Source organism: Panthera uncia, assembly GCF_023721935.1.
Source record: "Panthera uncia isolate 11264 chromosome B2 unlocalized genomic scaffold, Puncia_PCG_1.0 HiC_scaffold_24, whole genome shotgun sequence".
Classification (NCBI taxonomy): Eukaryota; Metazoa; Chordata; class Mammalia; order Carnivora; family Felidae; genus Panthera; species Panthera uncia.
In genome coordinates, this window is record NW_026057580.1 from 12215907 (window position 1) to 12236212 (window position 20306).

A 20306-nucleotide genomic window follows, 5' to 3' on the forward strand; every position below is an offset into this window, starting at 1 on the left:
GGGAGATTCGGGGGCAGTCTCCCTCGGGAAGGCATCTTCCACAAGTTTGGGAAGTGAGGAGGGCAGAGCTGAGCCGAGGGGAGGGGGAGTGAGACTCCATCTGGGGAGGGTGCGGCTTTCAGAGCGGGTCCAGGTGTGGGCTGGAGGCACTAGAGAGTGGGGAAGGTGGCTGGTGCAACTTCCGGCAGTTCTTAGGAGGGACTGAGTAAACACTGAGTGTGGGCCGGGCCACGGAACCCGCCTGCCAGGGAGGTGCCGTCCATCCATTGCGCCGAGGAGGCTGCTCAGCCCTGGAGAGCATAAGGGCTTTGCTCAAGATCACGTAGACCAACAGCGATGCGGCCAGGATCGTGACCCAGCTCTGTTCAACCACAAAGGCTGCCTTCTGTCCACTACGCGGTCGTCGTGACCCCCAGGCAGCAGGGGAATGGACACTATCAGATGACCCTTTGGCCATCTCTTCCGGCAGAAACATTCTCTCGGTCTCTGCTCCCTGGTCTCTCTCCACACGCACCCCTGCCTCCTCCCTGTCTTCCCCTCCTCGTTACTCAACCCCTAGTAACCCTACCAGCTGTCCGCAGGGCCAGGGGAGGAGGAGACCAACTCTTCTGAGTGACTCACATGAACCCTCTACAGCCTGCCCACCTCCCTCCCACCCACCAACACAGCGGTGAGGACCCCCCTCCCCCACCCCGTCCTCTGCAAGCGTCCACAACTGAGGGGTACTTCCCAGAATTAGCCACCAGGAACAGCTGGAGAAGGGAGGGGGAAGTGAGAGAAGGGATGGAAGCTAACAGCTTCCAGATGTGCCAGGGCATGAGAGCCAAGGGAGCCTCCAGCCCCATGGTCTCCTGCCGTGGCTGGGAGGCTGGGATGGGCTGGGCCCCGCGACCAGGACTTCAGAATTGCCAAGGCAGCTGGGCAGATCCCCTACTCGAAAACTGCATGCAAATCCATGTGTGCAGAGTGAAGGAGACCTTCGTGTTGCACCTGCAGGGGCCTGTGGGAAAACCCCTGTGGCCCAGCTGCTTTCCGTGGTCTGCTTTTGTTTTTTTGTTTTCTGTTTTTAACATTCAACTATTGTTTTATTTATATTACTACACTTAAGCTGCCTGGAAGAGACAACCAAGCAGTTCTGCCCCATTTCAGGGAAAGTTGCCAATCAACACCAATTACGCGGGGACGAATAACTAGGATTGGTGACATCTTGGGTTCAGGACTGACAAGGAAGAATGCGCGCTGGGGCCATGGTTCATCTCCGACGGGACTGTGGCACCGTGGGCCGGCACAAGCCATGGCAACACCGAACCTTTAGCCCCCCGTCAAAAATTCAGACCTCTTCTCCGAGGCTAGCAAACCAAGTGACGTAACTGGGTTAAAAAAAAGTTTTAATTGTTTTCAAACATTTATTGTTGAGAGGTGGGGGGAGGGGCAGAGAGAGGGAGACAGGACCTGAAGCAGGCCTTGGTGCTGACGGCACAGAGCCTGATGAGGGGCTCGAACTCACTGTGAGATCATGACCTGAGCCGAAGTCAAGAGTCAGCCGTGTAACCGACGGAGTCACCCAGGTGCCCCAGAAGTTTTAAAATGAAGCCAAAATAAGGGTAAAATCATGCTCTTCTCACAGATTCCTTCCAAAACGTACATAAAACACACGTTTTCCCCAACAATATTAATAGTAACACTGTCCACCTTGGCCATCCCGCCAGGGGTGGAGGCACAGAGCGCGGTGGCTTAGAGCTCAGGGCCCCCCGCTCAGCCGCTCTCCAGCTCCGACACTCAAGGTAAAGTGCCCAGCTCCCTTAGCCATGAAACGGTTTCTACTTCTTGAAGTTATTCTTAGGGCTAAATGTGATAATCTACGCAAAGCACTTAAACGCAGTGCCTGGCATGTGGTAAGTTAGTACCGTTTAGAGGACACCTTCCTTGTTTCAGAAGCTTTGTCATTTTATCCTTGCAACCTGGAAGTTACCTACGAGTACCCCCATTTTTATGAGAGGAAATCAAGGCTCAGAGAGGTAAATTATCTGTCCGGGGTCACACACGTGTTAAGTGGCAGGGCTTTGACATAAAGCCAGGCCAGTTAGACCTTAAAACCTGGGCTCAGGATCCTGTGTCCCTCCCTGTGTTTCTCTACTATTAAAAAGAGAAAGAGAGAGATCACGTGAGCAGAGGAGGGGCAGAGAGAGAGGGAGGAAGTGAGAATCCCAAGCAGGCTCTGAGCTGTCAGTGCAGAGCCTGACGCGGGGCTTGAACGCACAAACACAAACCGTGAGATCATCACCTGAGCCGAAATCAAGAGTCGGGGGCTTAACCGACTGAGCCACCCAGGCGCCCCTCTTTACTATTTTTCCATCAGTGGTAAAAAGCTGTAGGACCTGCTGAGGACTGGGAGGCAATTCAGATAAGCGGAGGACATAATCTCCGCTTATCTGAAGAGAAGACTGATTCAGAAAAACTGGCAACGGTTTGGGGGTACAGAGGGGGCCCCGGAAGGAAAAGGCAGGTGCCCTAGAACAGGGTACTAAGAACAGGAGATTTCAGAACCGTGGAAGGGGCAGAGGACAGGGTATCCAGAGGCTGGAAGGAGTCCAGACTGTCCCGGGGTGGCCTCAAAGAGTACCCAGAGCCCCCCTGAGCAAAGCGCCAGGGTCTGCTGACTGATCTTCCTCTCAGTGTGTGTTTCTAGCATTGCCAGTGGCTGCTCCTTTTCTGCACGTCTTCCCCTTGGCTGGGGCGGGGTAGTGGAGGGTCTCCAGAATTCCCCTTTGTCATATGGGGAGCACAGGAGAGCAGGGAGGAGGAAAACCAAGAGTGAGGGGGGCTGGAGCTGGCCAGCACGGAGGCCTGCGATTGGCCCAGCTTCCAGGGCCTGGGCCTGAGGAGGGAGCTGCCTGCCCCCCACCATTCCCTCCCCCTGCCCCCCAGGGCTCCTTGGCTGCAGAGCCTGCCAGCTGGGCCCCCGCCAAGCCAAACAGCTGCCAGGGGGAGAGGAAGAAGCATTTCCGAGCAGAGAGGCCCCTGTGGACTCCGACTCAAGCCTAGAATCCCCCTTTATCATGGCCAAGTGAAAAAGAGAATCTGTACACATGCATACAGACATGCACGCATGGCACCAGGGAGCCCGGGGCACAGGGTCTGAGGACCTGGGATGCTATGGGGGTCGGGGTGGCATAGGGGTGTCCAGGATCAGGCTTGGGGAGGGATAGAGGGCGGGGGGCCGTGACTGTGCCATGTGGCGGGGGGGAGGGTGGTTGGGGAATTAGGTTCGGCTCACTCAGAGGTTGAGGAGGGGGTGTAGCGGGTTGAATAGTCCCCCCCCCCAAATTTATATCCACCTGAAACCCCTGAGTGTGATCTTAGTTGGAACTAGGGTCTTTGCAGGTGTAATTAAGGTAAGGATTGAGACGAGATCGTGCTGGATCAGGGTGGGCCCTAAATCTCGTGAAAGAATCCTTGTAAGAAACAGGAAAGAACATACAGAAACCCAGGGGAGAAGGCCATGTGAAGAAGATCCGCATGAAGACAGAAGCCGAGGCTGGAGCTCCAAGCCAGGGTACGCCTTGCTCGGAAGCTGGACAAGACGAGGGAGGATTCTCCCCTCGGGCGCCTGGAGGGAGCACGACCCTGCTGAAACCTTGGTTGCAGACTTCTGGCTTCCAGAACTACAAGAGAATACATTTCTGTTGCCACCGGGTTTGTGGCAGTTTGCTACAGCGCCTCCAGAAAACTGGTATAAGGAGGCATGTGGGAACAGGGCCTGGAAAATAGAATGAAAAAGATTTATTATTTATTGTGCTACTATTCTGTGCCAGGCACTTTTAGAGATACTTATCTCAGTTCTTACAATGATCCTGCCAGTAAGAATTATGATTCCCATTCTTTGGTGAAGTTCAGGCCCAAGTTTGTTTTCTAATAGTTGGGATTCCAGTATTGCATCCTCTGTCTCCCAAGCCTGGCCTCTTCCCACTTTCTCTCCAGGGGAGCTCTGGGGGCTTCTAGGTCAGATGATATGTGCTTCAGGTTGGGGTGGCGGGGAGGGTCTCTAGAGGTCCAGGAGGGGGAACATATTAGGCCTCACTGCAGAACGGGGCCAGGGGTCATTACCCCATTGTTCCGGGGGCCTTCTGTGACCGGATCGTCTTACCCCTGTTCCTGTAGCCCTCAGGGACCCTTGTGATGGTCTGTTCACGTCCCTAAGCCTCAGGGAGGGGAGGGACACACCCCTACTTGCCGCATTCTCACCGCTCCAACCAGCCGCACTGCCTCCACTGCCATCACCATCACCAGCCCCACTGTCACCAACAATCCTCCCCCACCGTAATCGCTGGTACCATGACCACCATCAGCGCCACCGAAACTGCTGGAGCCACTGTCAGAGCCGCACTGCCACGTCCCGGGAGCCACCCCCATCCCTTCTGCTCGACCCCTGCCACCGCTGCCTTGGCTTCGTGAGACAACGGAGAGGCCAGAGGTGGGCCAGGGGACTCAGGGGGGCTGTCCTGTGATGGGGCAGCTGAGCGGGATTTAGCAGGGGAGAAGTCAGAGTCAGGATGGGTCTGGTTGACAGACGCCATCAGGGGTAGAAGACTGCTCTGAGTTCAGCCTTGTTGAGAGAGGAGGTGAGCCTGCCTGGCCGGAGTAAACACTTAGTGGGACAGGCTGTCTTCACAGGCGTGGGTTCAGCGGGTGGAGGTTGCTTGAGTGACATATTCAGGCCCTGCCTGGCTCGTGCTGGTCTCTGGGGATGTGGATTTTGGCGGGGCCCTGGCTCCTGGCCATCAGCCTGGCCTGGCCGTGGCAGTGAGGTCATGCGAGTGGTTGTACTGGGAGCACTGGGGAGTGGGGACAGGAGGAAGGGGCCCGCCCTGGCTGGGAGAGGAAGGAGGCCTCTCTCCCCAGGCTGACTCTACCCAAAATGATGAAGTAAGCACATTTTGGTGCCCCCCCCCCCCCCCCCCCACTCCCCTCCCCTCTGCCTGCCTGGCTCCTCATAAGCTCTGCAGTGTTGTGGGCTCTGAGTTACTCTCTCCCAGAGATACCTGGCTATTCAGTTCAGCCACCTGAGGGAGTGCAGGGACCAGACAGCTCTGATATGGGGGCAGAGAGAGAATTGACTATGGGAGACAGGTGTCTCATTTCTCTACTCAGGTGTGCAACCCCTCCTTCTACCTTAAGCCAAGTGTGGGTACTCGCGGGCGCACGTGCCTGTGCGTGAATGCTCACGTGTGTGATGAGGGTGTGGCAGAATTTCCAGAAGCTCAAGCCACAGCTGCTTCCCTTGCCCCTTCCCTGTATGCCCAGCCACCTCCACCACCTTTAAGGATGGGACTGGATGGCTCTGGGAACAGCCTCTCTCAATCCTTCCAAACCCTTGAGCTGCCCAAATGCCAAGCTAATCCCACCCTCTAGGATCGTACTTGAGAACTTCGGGAAGTGGGGAACAATGCTATCGTGGGATGTGTTTATCTCTGCATCAGGCGTGAAAGCCCGGCAGACAGGCTGGCGACTGGAGGGGGGCTGAGGGGCCACTGAGTCCCAGAGACTGGAGGTCTCGGTTAGTAAGCACTGGGGAGGGGCCTCGGCTTGCCCCGGACCCTGAGAAATGGGTGTGGCCGAGCCACCTCCCACTCGCCACTGCAAATCACTCCTCAGGGGAAGGCCTTTTGCTAAGTCAGGAAAGACTTTGGCAGGTCACGAGGACCTTTTGATGACCACACAATAGCGACAGCAGGTGTTTATTGGGCACTTACTATATAGCAGTGCCATTCCAAGGGCATATCAACTCATTTAATCCCCACCCACCCCCCGCCCCGGTATCTCTGTAAGATTAATACCATTAGTGTTATCTATATTTTACAGTTGAGGAAACTGAGGCACAGATATGTTCTGATGTTTGCTGAAGGTTATAGTGTTGATGAGAAGTGAGCCTAGGATTTGGCTCATTCCATCTGAACTCCAGAGCTCATGCTCTTCTCTGCTCCATGTTGGGGTGGGGGTAGATGTCCTGTGAAGTCCTGAGTCCCTACTCTAAACCTGCAGACCCCTGCCTCTTCCCCAGTGTCCCACCTGGTGTGGCAAACAGCACAGAATTGGGAGCCAGGAGCCTTGGGGTCTTGTACCTCTAGCATGCTATGTGGCTGTGGGCCAGTCCTTGTTCTCTGGCCTCAGTTTCCTTATCTGCCCTGTGCGGGCCTTGCACTGAACCTGCTGCTTCCTGAAGGACCTTGCAGGTGCCACCTAGAATTGTGCCCCCCTAGCTTGGAACTCCTGTTTGTCGGGCCTCCCTGGGATCATCCTGGCCCCCTGGGAACAGCTGGGAGTTGAGGAGAAGACAATGGCCTGAAAGACCTATGTGTCTGGACAGCTCTTGTGTGTCCCTGTGGTGGCTGCCTCTTTAATTCTTTTCTATCAAGAGGAGCAGCAGTGTCACAGATCAGAGACATTGGCCAATTTGCTCACTTACCCAGACCCCCATCTGGGTGTGCGGTGGGGGCAGGAAGAGGGTCTGCTGGCATCTGATTCCCACCAGCCTCCTCTGACTGTGCTCACCTCCACAAAGGCAGTGGTAGGGATAGGGTCAGACCCTTGGTGTTCCTCAGAACACCCAGTGGGCAGCATCTCAAATTATCCTCCTTGCGCACTAAGCCCTTTCTTCCCCTCCAAACCACACCCTGGAGAGCCTTTCTATTTATCCAGTAGATTTGCTAAGTGCCCACTATGTGCCAGGTGCCACGCCAGGCCCAAGAAGGTAAAGCTTGGGGATAAAGCTTGATTCCTGCCCTGAGGAGCCCAAACCAGTCCCTCATTCCTTACTCTCCATACGTTATCACTTAGCCACACCCTCATGCCTTTGGAGGATCCCTAAAGGTAGGGGACAGAGGTGGAGAGAGGGATTCTCTGGGGTCTGGAGATCAGAGTAGATCTGGGGGCACCAGAGCAAGAAGCAAGAGTGGGATCTGGAGACAGTAGGCCCCACAACAGATGCACCTGGCCCTGGAACCCTTTTGACATCTGCCTGGGCCAGTGTTTGAGTGGGAGGAGGATGGTGGGTGCCATCTTCCTCCTTGCTAGAGACTTCTAGCAAGACAGTAGCCTGTTTGCTGAGCTGGAATCCTGAGACCTGTTAGGGCCAACTTGGCTGTGGTGAGTAAATGATCCCAGAACTTTAAGGGAAAGAGCCTCTCTGGGTCTGTGTGATTGGGGAAGACTTCTCTGAGGAAATTATATTGAAATGACATTTCAGCTGAGACTTATAGGATGAGAATAGTGTGTTAGGGTCAGGTTCAGCCATGAGTGACAGAAAAATTCCACAAATAATGGTGGTGTAAACAAGATACAAGTTTAGTTTTCTCTGACATAAATGAAACTCAGAGCTAGGTCATTCAGGGCTGGTAGGGCATCCCCATAACCATCGAGGATCCAGCCTTCTATCTAATGATGTCATGCTACCATTGTCAAATACACAGCTTCCATCTCATGGTCCTAAATGGCTGCTGAACTCCAACAATTATGCCCACAGTCCAGTCAGTGGGAAGGAGAAAAGAAGAGGGAGAAGGGCATGCCCTTCCTTTAAGGACACATCTTTGTCGGTAGCACACATCATTTCTACTTATATACCACTGTGTAGAGGTTGCTGTATACTTAGCTACAAAGGAGCCTTGGGAATTTGTCTTTATTCTGGGCAGCATGGATCTAGCTACAGATCAGCAGTTTTATTTCTAAAGAAGAAGAGGAGGTGATGGATAGAAGTCTATGCCACAAGGAATTAGCTGGGTGAAAGCTGGGGTTGATAAAGACGAGAGTGTCAAGATAGAGGGATTGCCATGTTTGAAGCCCCTTAAGCAGGTAGGGCCTTGAGAATGACTCCTTGACTCCCTGTTTCTAGTGTGATCAGCTGAGTGATTGGTGACTGCATCTATTGAGCTAAGGGACCTTGCAGAAGGAGCAGGTTTGGTGATCGGGACAAGTTCAGTATTGGACCCATTGAGTTGAAGGGCCTGTGAGCCATCCATGTAGGGAAGCTCATGGATACAGGGTCTGGGCTCAGGAGACAGGTCTATATTGGGAATTGTAGTGGCATTGTCAGTGGCAACTTCATCCATTATGGGAGGGAATGAGAAGGCCCAGGGAGCAGTGTAGAGAAAACACCTAGGGCACGGCCCCAAGAACCCAAGGAAGATGTTCACCCTCATTTTGTGGCCTCCTGGTCTCTGGTTCCCTTTGGAAGCATTATCTTTCCACCATTTTGTGGTATGATATATCAGATGATTTGCTTTCCCATTCCATAGTTTGGAAGGATCCCTAGAGACATGTACCACCAGGCCCTCCCTCTCACCTCCATGGGATGGTCCAGAGTCTAGGCGGCCATGTGACCTAAGCTCAGCTGGACAGATTCTCTCTCGGGACTGGGCATCGTGAGCACCTGACGCTAGCATGGAAGAGGCCTTTGGAGTTCAGCCAAGTAATTTCTGTTCCATTTCCAAGCGAGGTATTCTAGCCTTCTAGTTCATTCCCTAGCTAGTTCCTCAATATTTTTCTGATAAATTGTTTTTTTTTCCCCTAGTTTTTGGCTTATAAATGCCAGGGTTGGTTTCTGTTACTTGCAAATGAAGAGAAGCCAGCAAAAGGAAAATGAACCGAACAGGACTTCAGAGGGGCCCGAGAGAAACTAAGAGAGTGAGGTTTCACAAAAATAAGCAAAACAGTATATCTCAAAGGAAGGAGTAGCCAGCGGTGTCAATTTTTATTTAAAAAATGTCCAGTATGTCTAAATAAGCATAGCAGGAAAAGGCAAGAAGGAGACACAGTTGTTAATAATGATTAAGAATGGTGGGGAGGCTTTGCTAGATCTCCGTTTCAAAGGAAGGAACCCAACTCATACTTGCTTAAGACAAGAACAACACAAAAGTAATTTATTGGCTCATGATCACTGAAAAGTCCAGGGGTGGACCTGTCTTTGGCACAGTTCGAACAATGTCATCAGGTCTGCTCTCCTGTGTCGGCTCCCTCCTCAGGCATCACCTCCTTAGGCAGCACTCCTGGCAGATCCTGCCAGACACGCACCCACTAGTAATTCCAGAGCAGAAAACTGGTGACTCCAGTGAACTCCGGGGATTAGCCCTGTTGGCCTCGTTTGGGTCATCTGTCCTTCTTGAGCCAATCACTGAAGCCAAGATATTTTGGTGCTTGAGTGGCCAGGCCTGAATCACACGGCTCCCCCTGGAGATGGTTGGGCGGGGGGAGGGATCTTCATCTAAGCCCCTTTTACTGAGGTCCTCGGTGTTGCCCAAAAATAAATCTAGACACAATCATCGGAAGAGGGGATGGGTCCTGGGCTTGGCAACCAAATTGGCAGTCTAATTTACCAGGGGGAAGGTTACAGATGGCCAGGTTTGGGTCACAGAGTCATACCTGAGGACATGGGGCAAGGCTACTGAGGCATACTTCCTCAAGGCAGTGAGTACTAGGCAGAGACTTGCATGAGCAGGTAGTTTCGGTGGGGGGCAAATGTAAGGACGGTAAAAGAGTGTAGTTGTTAAGCGGATGGACTCCAACGTCAGAAACTCCACTTGAGTCAACCTGGATTTGCCATTTACCCTTTTACTTCTGAGTCTCAGTTTCTGATCTGAAAATTGGGTTCATACAGGAATAGTGCCTACTTCTTAAAATTCTTATGAGAATTAAAGGGAATAATCTACCTCAAGGGTTTAGCCGTGTTCTTAGAAGATAGTAAGTGTTCAGTGAATGTTTGCTATTAAAAAAAATTTCTTTTAAGTAATCTCTACACCCACTGTGAGTCTCAAACCCACAACCCCAAGATCGAGAGCCACCTCCTCCACTGACTGGGCCAGATGGGTGCCCCAGAATATTTGCTGTTATTACAGTGGCCCTGGGTTTTTTTTTCACGCCCTCGGTAGGGGAGCAGGCAGTCTTCAGAGCCCCCCATTCCTCACCCCATCTGAGTTCCCCAGTTCAGACCTCAGAACTCACTAGTGGGCTCTATCAAAGTCCAGCCATATTCCAAACCCAGGGATGGGGAAAAGAGTGGGGGCCTGGTGGGAGGGTGTGGTCAGGGTGGATCACAGTAGGGCTGGGTCGAGGCTAGTGAGAAGATGCTGGAAGGCCAGGGACTGGAGAGGAGGGTGAGAGAGGCCAGGAGGGTGAGGACTAAGGGGAGGGGTGATTTTGGGCAGAGCCAGCAGGGGTCACTGCAGATCTAAATAACTTCAGGGAGGCTGCAGGCCACCCAAGGGCCCTCTCACACTACTACCTGCCTCAGTAACTGTCATCGCCAGGATGTGGGGCTCAGGCCAGTTTTGGGCAGTGGGTTTGGGGTTTGGCTCATGCAGTTGGAGGTGGTTGCCGAGGATGGCTGCCTTCAGTGCCCTCTAGGGCTTGAGCTGTCTCTCTTTGATGGAGGCCCTTATGTTGGGTGTGTGCCTGAATTTCCCCCTCGTTGGACCCTGAGTTCTGGCCGTACCTTGCAAGTGTCTCTTGAGATGCTTCCCTATAAAGAGCTCTGAGACCAAACGAGTTTCCTTGTCTCATTCCTCCCCTCAGAGGGCCGTTGCCCAGATTAGCATGTTGGAGGCTCAGAGGAGTCCTGCAGGCAAAAAAACCTGTCAGGTTTTGTTTGGCCCCGGTTTCCTGGGCTTATGGGAATGCTTTCACAACATGCTTAGGGAAATACTGATTTAAGGGATCGTCCTGGGCAGAGGGCGCATGCCCTAGGAGGTGAGTGTGTCCGGCCCCTCCCCTCCCCCACCTTTTGTTGTAAAGTAATGTGTAACACATGCTTGTTGTGGAGAAAAGGAAAAAACCAAAAGTGCAAAGAGGAAAATTGCTTACCCCAGCTGTTGCTCCTTAGAGCTACCTCAGAAAGCTCTGGCCACTGTCCTCCCTCTTTCTAGGGAGCAGGAGGTGACCGTGGGGTTTCCCCTCGAGGTACACCCACTGGTGGTGTACTTCTGGGCTTCTCCCCAGCAGAAGAGAGCCCTGTTTAGGGGTTGTCTTATCCAATCCTCTGTCTCCATGCTGTGCAATTCTTGCCTCCCTTTCTTGCGGACATCCCTAGGGGGACAGAGGATGTTGGTGGTGGTTTAGCGGGTGTTGAGTGGCATGGAGGAGAAGTGGGTACCCAGATCATCAGGGTAGAAGGAGATCTTCCTTTCTAGGTGGGGGAACAGGCTCTGAGAGGGGACGTGGCTTACTGGGGTTTCACAACGAGCCAGCAGTAGAGCCGGCAGAATCCTGGGTCCTGGCCAGGTGCCCTCCGCACCTCTCCTCCAGCTCTTGAAGCCAGCAGGCTGTAGAGAGGGGCCTGTGCCCTCCAAGCAAGGCTGCAGTTTCCTCTGTGGGACCGTCAGGCCACCCGGGCTGTGTGGGTGCTGGGTACGCGCACTACGGTTGTGTAACAAGCTCTGGGGTGTGTGCACGCGCTTAGAAACCTGATGCAACAGGGAAGTTGCGGTCCCGTGAGCTGGGGTGTGGGCGCTTGGCTGGGGCCCAAACCACAAGGAGTATTTGGCTTGTAGCTGTGGAGGCCAGGCACGGGGGTCGCAGAGTTGTCTACGTCAGGGCTTGTCCATTCCTGGGTGCCCACATCCTGGTCCCCGTGGGCACAGGGCTTGAAATGGGGCTGCCTGGCCGGCTGATGCTGGAGGAGGGTGTTGGTGCAGAGAGGGGGGCTCGTGCCATCCTCATCCTGTTTGCCTAGATGCCTATTGTGATGGGGGTGGGGGCAAGTGGCCTCCTCTCTGTGGTTCTGTCTGTTTCATCTTTTCCCGGTTGGAAAACTGACCCCCCCCCCCCCCCTTTCCTGGAGCCCTCACCTCAGTTCCAGTTCATTCTGGACAGCAATATCTGTCTTTCACTCCTTCTACCTTCCTGAACCCCCAAGCCCCCGAACCGTGGTCTTTCCTGCATATTCCCCCGTTGAGGAGAAGCAGAATGGGGGAGGAGAAAAAGCAGCCGTATTGCAGCCAGGCTAGATTCCAACTGCCCACTGCTGTTTCCGAACAGAATGAGTGAGAAGGATTTGTTCTTCCTCAGCCTCCATGTGCTCGTCTGAGAGATGGGGCCATGAGGCTTCTGCCACAGAGCTGTTGGAAGGGACGCTAGGATATCTAGGAAGGGGTCTTACGAATGAGCGTTGCCCTTTCATTCAATCCCACATGGATTGAGCATCTGGGCACCCTCACTTACAGCATCTTCAGCATCAGATGGGGCAACGGGCACTTTAAAAGGGCCAGGGGGCCTAGAAGGGGATGAACAGGAAAAGCAGGCACTGTCCTGCCTGCCCTGTGCCTGGCGAGGATCTCAGCGGCCACCTGGGAGCCCTCCCTCCACTCTTGTCCTTGAGGGAGGTGAGGTATGTTTGTTTTTTCTGTCCCGTTCCACCCGCTCCAGTCTCTCAGAGAGGCAACATTCTTTAGGGTAGCCGGTGGGTTGCAGGGCCAGGGAAGGGGAAGAAGGGCATCTGTGTCCAGTGTCCTCACCTCCCTCCCTGGCCAGGCTGCACAGGCCCCCTGTGGGGCTCCTCCTCAGCGCCCCCAGAATGCCTTGTGTCTGTATCACTTTATCCTGCACCAACTCCCTCATGGTTGATAATCTGTTTATGCATCTATTTAAAAGTAATGATAGGGGCACCTGTCTGTGGCTCAGTCGGTTGAGCGTCTGATTTCGGCACAGGTCGTGATCTCGCGGTTTGTGAGTCCAAGCCCCACGTGGAGCTCGCTGCTGTCAGCGAGGAGCTTGCTTCGGATCCTCTGTCCCCCTCTCTCTGCTCCTCCCCTGCTTGCACTGTCTCAAAAATAAATAAACATTTAAAATAAAAGTAATAATAGCATACAGTGTTTGCTGGGTGCTAGGCTCCGCATATATTAACTCATTTCCTCCTCCCAGCAGAGGTATGTACAAACACTATCTGTGAGGAAGCTGATGCTCGGAGAAGCGTGTCCTGCTCAGATTCAAATAACCTGTGCTGTCTAATTTCAATCACTATCGTATCACCCTGTTTTATTTTCTTCAGAACCTTGATCATAGATAGTTGTCTTGTGTTCATGTGTTTGCTTACTCGTTGTTCGTCTCTCTGTCTACACAGCAAGCTCCATGAGGCCAGGGACTTTGTCTTTCTTATTCACATTCCAGAGTCTGTCCTGGTGCCTGGTGGATGGTAGATACTCAGTAAATATTTGCGGGGAGAACGAGGTGCTGAGCCACTCAGTGGAGACTCCTTGAGGGTATGTTCCGTGGTTCACTCTGTTACTCCCGTGCTGCCCAGCACAGGCCCTGGTCTAGCATGGTGCCCGGGAAGCAGTTTGCTAAATGAGTCAAAGAATGTAAAAGGGTCCAGAGAATTCAGTTGTTGCTGGTGTCCCCTTCAGACTCTAGGAACTAGTGAGAGATGTTCAGCCACAGGAAATATGGGGGAAGAATTTATCCTTCTTGGGTCTCTGTTTTGGTTTCCCTGTGTGATTTTGTGTGTGGGCACAGAGTGGATACAGGGGGGCAAAGTATGAGTAGGAGATTGGAAACATAACAACTGCTGGGAAAAGATCTAATTGCTTCGTGTCCAAAGGCAGGAGATATAAACAGAGCGTATGTGTGTGGCCCAGAGGAGGCTCGTCGTCGTAAGTGATGAACACACGAGTGAGTGAGTAAGGGAGTGAGTTGAGCCAACTACATAGTGAACTCCTCGAAGACAGGCTCATTTTCTTGGTGACCTTAGCCCCCAAACATAGACCCACATCAGGGCTTGATATGTGTTTGCTGAATGAATGAATGAATGAATGAACAAGTTGGTACCAAGATGTATGGAAATGATTAGAAAAGATGGGTCTTGCAAAGAGCCTTAAAGCCCTAACGAACTAGACCAAGGATGCAAATTCTAGCCTCTGTGTCTTTTCCACAGGAGTTAGGGTCTGAGAAGTAAGGAAGGTGCAATACCAGGAGCATGGTTTCCCCTTATTCGTTCTTTCCAGGTGATCTATCTGGGGTAGTGTGTAGATACTAATACAAAAAAAATGACTGAATGTTTGCTGAGCACTAACTATGTGCCAGGCTCTAAGCTCTTTACATGCGTTAAGTAGCTTAATCCTTTCAGCAACATATGAAGTAAGTTGCATTATTTTCTCCATTTTATAGAAGAGGAAACTGAGGCACAAGAGAGGTTATGTAAATTGCACAAGGTCATCTGACTAAAAAGTGTCACATGGTCATTGCTCAGGCTCTGCTGGGAAAAGCAGTGGCTGCCCATCCGTGTGGCCAGTAAATGATGTTCTCTGCGTCTTGCTTTGGCTGTGTCACCTTTCCAGGCCTCAGTTTCTTCATCTGTAGAATGGGAACACACATCGTGATGTGTTTGGAGACCGAAGTCAGAGGACTTTGCAAACTGTAAAGGGCTACGGGGCTCTTCTAATGGGATTTTCCACTTCCTCCTCCTGAGTCACCATTATCTTGATCATGATCATGATCATGATCAGGATCATCTTTACAACTGGTCTCCTGCCATTCATATGCCAGCACTGGCAACCCTGGAGACAGATAAATCCACTTCCCATTCATAGATAATTACTGTCTGATTTGGCCTCCACTTCTCTCCTATTTCCATTTTTATTCTCTACTCTCTAAGCCTTGACTCAGTTCCCACCCCATCTTCTCTTTCCTCAATTATTGCAACAGTCTCCCCAACGGGCCTCTCAGCCTCTGGACTCTTTCTCACCTCTATTAACTAATTTGCTTAATATGTAAATCAAAACTTGTCACTCTCCTGCCCTCATGCCAAGAACTGACTAAACTTTTTTTTTTTTTTTTATGAAACATTAAGCCTTTGGTTATGTGGGCCCTGGAAACACTTCATTTCCAGGCCACCCGGTGCCCTCCAGCCATGCCATATGTTGGCTGTTCCTGTAATAAAGCAGGATTTTCATCCCTATTTGCCTTTGCTTATGCTGTTCCCTCTGCCTGGCAGGTCTTTTCTGACTTTATCTCTACAGTGAATGCCCACTCATTCATTTTACCCTTCAGAACAAAAAAAGCATCATTGCCTTTTCTGATTATAAAAGTGATGCATGTTTATTGGAAATAAACAATATGGAATACATTTGGGAAAAAAAAGGAAGTGTTTCCTCTTTCCACAGTTCCAACAATTGGAGATAATCACTATTCAAGTACTATGAGTATAATCATGAGTTTTTTCTGTAGATAGATATGTCTTTAAATACATGTATATACACACATACTTACAAAAATGAGATCATTTGTGCTATTTGGTAAGCTACCAAAATGAAATATTTTGGATATCTTTTCCTGTGAATAAGCATTTTTACATAGTAATTTTTTTTTTCATAACTCGATTTCAGTTCAGATGTTTACTGTCTTGGAAGGATCTCTTGGCTCTCTCCTTCTCCTCCAGCCCCCACCCACAGGGTCCCTCCTGCAAGGACTCATCGCACCTTGTATCTCTTTCTTTGAAACCTTTCCCACTTGTAGGTCATCATTTGATATAAAAGGAAAATGCGTGAAACAATATTTATAAATCTGTGTTAATGGGCACACGACATATAAAGATATCATCTGTGACAATAATATAAAGGGGGAGAGATGGAGGTGTAAAGGAGCAGAGTATTTGTATATTGAAACTAAACTGGTATTTTTAAAAATTTTTTAATGTTTATTTTTGAGAGAGAGAGAGAAAGAGAGAGACAAGTGAGTGAGTGGGGGAGGTGCAGACAGAGAGGGAGACACAGAATCTGAAGCAGACTCCAGGCTCTGAGCTGTCAGCATAGAGCCCAATGTGGGGTTCGAACCCATGAAGCATGAGATCATGACCTGAGCTGAAGTCGGATGCTTAATTGACTGAACCATCCAGGGCCCCCTAAGCTGATATTATTAAAACCAAGTTGTTATAAATTTAAGATTTTAATTGTAATTCTAATGTAACCACTATGTAAATAATAAAAAATACACAAAAAAGGGAAAAAGAAGGGTATCAAAATAGTATACTACAAAAAAATCAACCAAGTGGGAAAAAAAGGCAGTAATAAAGGACTTGGGGAAAAAAACATACAGAAAACAGCTAAATGGCAAAATTAAATCACTCTTTATCAGTATTCACAGTAAATACAGATGAATTAAACTCTTCTTTTTAAAAAAAATGTTTTATTTTTGAGAGAGAAGGAGAGCACAAGTGGGGGAGGGACAGACAGAGAGCTTGAATGTGGGAGGGGCAGAGAGAGAGGGAGACAGAGGATCCTGAGTGGGCTCTGCATTGCCAGCAATGAGCCCAATGCAGGGCTCAAACTCAGGAACCCATGAGTTCATGACCTGAGCTGAAGTCAAACGCTCAACCAATTGAACCATCAGGTGCCCCGAATTAAACTTTCTTATGAAAAGGTAGAGATTAGATTTGAAAAACCATACATTGTCTATAAGAAGTTCATTTTAGATACAAGGGCATGAAGAGATAGGAAGTAAAAGGATGGAAAAAGATATCCCATGCAAATAGTAGCCAAAAGAGAGTTGGAGTGGCTATAAATATTGTCATACAAAATAGACTGTCAGTCAAAAAACATTATAAGAGAGAGAGAAGGACATTATATATTAATAAAAGTTTCTTATCAGCAAGGGGATATAACATTTCTAAACCTCTATACACCTAAAAACAGACCCCCAAAATATATGAAGCAAAAATTGACACGATTGAAGGGAGAAATAGACAATTCTACAACAATAGGTGAAGACTTCAATACCCCACCTTCAATAGCAAGTAGAACAATTGGACAGAAAGTCAATAAAGAAATAGTAGTGGTCTTGAACAACACTATGAACCAATTAGGCCCAACAGACATATATAGAACACTCCATCTGATAATAGCAGAATACACATTCGTCTCAAGTGCACATGGAACTATCTGTAGGATGGATCATATGTTAGCCACAAAACAAACCTTAACAAATTTTAAAAGATTGAAATCATGCAAAGTATCTCTTCTGATCACAATGAGATGAAACTAGAAACTAGTAACAGAAAGAAAATTGAAAAATCCACAAATATGTGGAAATCAAACAATACACTTTTGAACAACCAATGGGTCAAAGAAGAAATATCAACGAAAACTAGAAAATACATTGAGGGGCACCTGGGTGGCTCATCAGTTAAGCATCTGACTTGGGCTCAGGTCATGACTCATAGTGCATGAATTTGAGCTCTGTGTCAGGCTCTGTGCCTGTTTCAGATTCTGTGTCTCCCTTTCTCTTTGCCCCTCCCCTGTTTGTGTTCTCTCTCTCAAAAGTAAAGAAATAAAACAGTAAAAAAAAGAAAAACATTGAAATGAACAAAAATGAAAAGACAACATATCCAAACTTATGGGATTCAGAGAAAGCAGTGCTCAGAGAGAAATTTATAGTTGTAAATGCCTACATTAAAAAAAAAAGAAAGATCTCAAATCAATAATGTAAGTGTACACCTTAAGGAATTAGAAAAAGAAGAGCAAAGTAAACTTAAAGCTAATAGAGGAAGGAACTAATGAATATTAGAGTAGAGATAAGTGAAATAGAGAATAGAAAAGCGATATGGAAAATAAAACCAAAAACTAAACATCAACAAAATTGACACATGTTTAACTAGATTGACTAAGATAGAAGAGAGAACACTCAAATTACTAAAATCAGAAATGAAAGTGGGGACATTACTACTGACCTTACAGAAATATAAAGGATTATGAGAGAGTATGATGGGGGTGCCTGGCTGGCTCAGTTTGAGGAACATGCGGCTCTTGATCTTGGGGTCATGAGTTCAAGCTCCATGTTGGGTGTAGAAATTATTTAAATAAATAACAACTTTTTAAAAGTTAAAAAAAGAGACAATACTATGAACAGTTTTATGCCACAAATTGGATAACCTAGATGAAATGGACAAATTCCTAGAAACAAGTAAACATCCAAAATTGACTTAAACAGAAATAGACAGTATAACAATTAAAAAGGGTGAATCAATAACCAAACAACCCAACAAAGAAAAGTCCAGGACCTGATGGCTTTACTGGTGAAATCTACTAACCATGTAAAGGATTAACACCAATCCTTCTCAAACTCTTCTAAAATATTAAAGAGGAGGGAACATTTCCAACTTGTTCTATGAGGTCAGCATTACCCTGATACCAAAACCAGACAAAAACAATACAAAAAAAGAAAATTACAGGCCAATATTACTTATGCATATAGATGTAAAAATCCTAAACAAAATACTAGCAAACCAAATTCAGCAGCATATTCAAAGAATTATACATCTCAATTAACTGGGACTTACCCCTAAAATGCAAGGATGGCTCAATAAAAAAAAAAAAATCGGTCAATGCAATACACCACATTAATAGAACAAAAGGAAAAAAGACACATGATCATCTCAATTAGTGCAGAAAAATGCATTTGACAAAGATACAACATCCAACTCTTTATTTTGGCTCAGGTCATGATCTCACAGTAGTGAGATCAAGCCCTTCATCAGGCTCTGTACTGGGTGTGGAGCATGCTTAAGATTCTCTCTCTCTCTCTCTCTCTCTCTCTCTGCCCTTCTCCCCTGCTTGATCACTCTCTCTGAATATACATACATACATACATACCTAAAATAAATGTAAAAAACACTCAATAAACTAGGAATAGAAGGAAAATTTCTCAACACAACAGAGGCCATATATGAAAACCACCCACCTAATGTCGTTCAATGGTGAAAGACAGAAAGCTTTTCCCCTGCAATCCAAAACAAAATGAAGATGCCTGCTTTTTGTCGCTTCTACACAGTAATGGAAATTCCGGCTAGAGTAATTAGGCAAGAAAAAGAAAGAAAAGACATTTAATTGGAATGGAAGAAATAAAATTATCTGTTTGCAGATGACTCTACCTTACTATATATAAAAATTACCTCAAAGGGTTCCTGGCTGGCTCAGTTGGTTAAACCTCCGACTGCGGCTTAGGTCATGATCTCATGGCTCTTGAGTTCAAGTCCTACTTTGGGCTCTGTGCTGACTGCTCAGAGCCTGGAGCCTGCTTTGGATTCTGTGTCCCTCTCTCTCCGCCCCTCCCCCACTCACACTCTGTCTGTGTCTCTCAAAAGTAAATAAACATTAAAAATTACCTCAAAATGGATTAGTCACCCAAATTTAAGTGCTAAAACTTTGAAACTCTTAGAAGAAAACCTACGGAAAAAATTTAAGACCTTGGATTTGGCAATGATTTCTTTAGTATGATGCCCAAAACACAGGCAACAAAAGAAAAAAGATTAATTGGACTCCATCAAAATTAAAAACCACCACTGAATTATATGCTTAAAATGCTAAATTTTATGTTTTGTATATTTTACTATAAAAAAAGTTAAAAAAATAACTAAACTAGGGAAAACCCTTCAATTCCATTTCAAATGTTTACTGTCCTAGAAACCTCTCCTCTCCCTTTCCCCCCATCCCCATCCACAGTGCCTCTCCTCTGAGGACTCATTGTACCTTGTACATCTCTATTTAAAACCTTTCCCGGGGGTGCCTGGGTGGCTCAGTCAGTTAAGCATCTGACTTCAGCTCAGGTCATGATCTCTCCATGTGGGGTTCAAGCCCCACATCAGGTTCTCTGCTGTCGGCACGGAGCCCACTTTAGATCCTCTGTCCCTGCCTCTCTCTGCCCCTCCCTCTCTTGCTCTCTCTCAAAATAAACTTAAAAAAATTCTAAAAAAAGAAATCCCAATTATAAGGTCATTATTTGTTTATAAGCTGGTTACAAGTTGCCTCTGAAGGCAGTATAGCACAGTGGTTAGGGCCTCAGGCCCTGGAGACTGAGTGCACATCTTCACTCTGCCTCTGACTGCTGTGTGACCACTGGCAAATTCCTTAACCACTCTGGGCCTCTACATCATCATCTATAAAATGGTGAGAAGAGCACTTACCTCATAAGGCTGTGTACCTAAAGGTCTTAGCAGGATACCAGGCACGCACGACCTGTTCAATATATACGTTAGCTATTGTTTAGCAAAACACAGATGGCTAGATTGTAAAACGAATGCTCGGTAACAAGCTTTGTTCTCCTCTCAGCCATCCCCAGAGGCTAGACGGATATGCATGTGAATGTTCAAACGTGTGTGGATGCACTGCAGGGTGGGGAGAGGAGGGAGCAAGCCCTTTGCCCCTCTTCCCTGGCACTGTCCTCCCAGACCCTGGCCCAGCCCCAGCCTCCCTGCCCCTGCTGGGCTAGGGCAGGGAAGATGAGACAAGACCCCCCCCCCCCCCCCCCCCCCCCCCCCCCCCCCCCCCCCCCCC